The sequence below is a fragment of the Pinus tabuliformis genome, chromosome 9, assembly GCF_031772625.1.
Source record: "Pinus tabuliformis cultivar Carrire ecotype Pingquan chromosome 9, CPIR1, whole genome shotgun sequence".
In the NCBI taxonomy this organism is placed as follows: Eukaryota; Viridiplantae; Streptophyta; class Pinopsida; order Pinales; family Pinaceae; genus Pinus; species Pinus tabuliformis.
The window spans coordinates 359,516,126-359,519,356 of NC_142307.1; the positions used below are offsets into that span (position 1 = coordinate 359,516,126).

The 3,231-nt window shown below is 39.7% G+C and overlaps 1 pseudogene; it reads right to left on the bottom strand.

Moving 5' to 3' along the window:
* Positions 1-236: 236 nt before the first annotated feature.
* LOC149148695 (25S ribosomal RNA) lies at positions 237-1,548 on the bottom strand (annotated as a pseudogene).
* Positions 1,549-3,231: the final 1,683 nt, after the last annotated feature.

Consider the following 3,231-nt stretch of genomic DNA (forward strand, 5'->3'; position numbering starts at 1 on the left):
TTTTCACAACTTCATCATGTTTCGTACTAATTTCTGGAATTTCTGTCATAGTCTCCCTGAGTAGTCTAAGTGCTCCATGATGGATGTGTCCCATCCTCCTATTCCATAACTCTCCCATGTCTCTCTTGCCGTTGTTGCTCACTAGTGTCTTTGGAGCGCCTAACTGTAACCTGTATAAATTGTTGTTTCTCACTCCAATTTGTTTCACTAACTTCTAATCATGTTGCTTAATGTCCAAACCCAAAAGATTCTTCTCAACGACCATTTGGAATTGAACTTCAAAGCTACCACCGACCGAGATGCTTCACGGTCGCTATTTGCAAATGACACAGGCCCCTCGGGGCGACAAAGTGATGCCCTACTGTGGGTCGAGATACAGTCGAAGATTGACATGCACCGCTTCTAGCGTGGATTCTGACTTAGAGGCATTCAGTCATATTCCAACACATGGTAGCTTCGCGCCACTAGCTTTTCAACCAAGCACGATAACCAATTGTGTGAATCAATGGTTCCTCTCGTACTAAGTTGAATTACTATTGCAGTGTGGTTCATCAGGAGGGTAAAAGTAACCTGTCTCACGATGGTCTAAACCCAACTCACGTTCCCTATTGGTGGGTGAGCAATCCAACACTTGGTGAATTCTGCTTCACAATAATAGGAAGAGCCAACATCGAAGGATAAAAAAGCAACGTCGCTATGAACACTTGGCTACCACAAGGCAGTTATCCCTGTGGTAACTTTTCTGACACCTCTAGCTTCAAATTCTGAAAATCTAAAGGATCGATAGGCCACGTTTTCACAGTTTGTACTCATACTGAAAACCAAAATCAAATGAGCTTTTACCCTTTTGTTCCACATGAGATTTATGTTCTTGTTGAGCTCATCTTAGGACACCTGTGTTATCTTTTAAAGATGTGCTGCCCCAGCCAAACTCCCCACCTGACAATGTCTTCTACCTGAATCGACCCACCGAAATGTGCCTTAAGGCCAAAAACAGGGGCAGTGCCCCGTCTCCGCCCCACGGAATAAGTAAAATAACGTTAAAAGTAGTGGCATTTCACTTGCGCTGAAAACGGCTCCCACTTATTCTACACCTCTCAAGTCATTTCACAAAGTCAGACTAGAGTCAAGCTCAACAGGGACTTCTTTCCCCGTTGATTTTGCCAAGCCTGTTCCCTTGGCTGTGGTTTTGCTAGATAGTAGATAGTGACAGTGGGAATCTCGTTAATCCATTCATGCACGTCACTAATTAGATGACAAGACATTTGGCTACCTTAAGAGAGTCATAGTTACTCCCGCCATTTACCCGCGCTTGGTTGAATTTCTTCACTTTGACATTCAGAGCGTTGGGCAGATATCACATTGCGTTAGCATCAGCAGGGACCATCGCAATGCTTTGTTTTAATTAAACATTGGATTCCATCGCAATGCTTTGTTTTAATTAAACAGTTGGAGCGCCTTTACCAATACGATGTACGGTTGCAATGTCCAAACCTTGAGCCTAGCATAGGTTAGCTCTTCCAAGTGCTTCAATCGACCTCCTTGATTACCTTAGAAGTTAGGAACCCCCATGCTCCTCTTGTGGATGATGGTTCCCACTTATGCGTTTACACCACAAGATGGTTCCCTCTTATGCGTTTACTACATCGCTTCTATTTAGTTGATAATTTAACCAAAAGACTAGAGCTTACGTGGATGCTTTTGTCTTTGCTCGTGCTGAATACATGCATTGTGATCCTGTCTTGCTTAATTGTTTTCCTAAAACCTTGCAAGAAAAACTTTAAAATTGCATTTTGGAGTTTCCTAAAACCTTGCAAGAAAAACTTTAAAATTGCATTTTGGAGGCTTGGAGAAGACTAGTGTATGATTAGTTAAGTCCTGGGAAATGGGAGATCCATTAATATCTCACAGCTCTTGTCCTCATACACCACATTTTATTTTTATGGTTCATATTCATTCACTATTTCGACTATTTTTGACAATGGACAAACATGTAAAAGAACACAAGCAAACAACAGAAACAGCATGAGGGACTCGCTGTTCTCCTGTGAGTGTACAAATTGATTTTTATTTAGTTTTTTGATTGATAATATTCATTATTTTGACTATTTTTGATAATGGCATATATCTTGTGCATACTTTTTATTATGCATGAAACGTATCTTTTAAAATCAGGTTTGAATTTTGAAATTTGTTTGGGCAGCTGGGAGGTGGCTTGAAAACTTTAGTTGAAGACATTTTTGGCAGGAAGCCAACGCAATCCTAGACTTCGGAGGACGAAGAGGAGATGGAACACAGTCGACTTGCCATTGCTAATACTGTCAAGTACCTCAATAGCGTAAAGTCTCAACTAGAGCACCTACAAATTGAAAATAAAGAACTAAAAGCAATACATACCCTTGCTAAGGAAAAATTAGACAAAGAATATGCCTCTGTACCATTGCTGGCTGATCATCATAGAGAAATAAAAGATTTTGCCCAGGATCAACAACCCCTAATGAAAGCAATTTATCAGGCTTGCCGCTACAAGCAAATGCAATAGTTGTAACAAAAGTGCCCACCGAAAGAGAGAATAGTCATGTGTCACAAAGCAGTGAAGATAGGAATATGTAAATTGGCATATCTTTCCTTTTAAGGCCAATGCAACATATTTGTATAAATGAAGGTCTATGCGTGGATGCCAACAGGGCAATTGATTTTATTGACAATAAACGGTGGCTACAGAAAAGAAGCTTCAAATATCTGTTTTATATGGATTGAATGAATATATATAAATTTTAAGTTTATATAGAGGGTTCACTTTTGCTCTAAATTTAGATGCGACATCAAGATGTCAAGAAGCTAACAGGGTTAATTTTTTTCATTTCAAGAATGGTTTATCTCTTACATATGTCGTGCACACCTTGATTTTGCAATTTTCTTATTCTTATTTTCCACAATGAAACTATAGAAATATATCATACTCTGCTCGTACAACAAGAATATGGAGGTGATCAATCTGATGATGTAAGTGCTGCATCATTCGTGTGGCCAATTTTGATTGATGTAGGTGCTGTTACTAGTAATTTACTTCATTGCAAACAAAGGTGCACAGGCCACTCAGGAAGTTTTCAATTCTTTGGGGCACACTATGAATGTTGGCTAGCTTTTAGTGTTTATTCAACTTCAACGGTCTTTTTATGAGAGAATTAGCCAGCCGTTGTTAACGTCCGATCCGTTGTTGATGTCCCA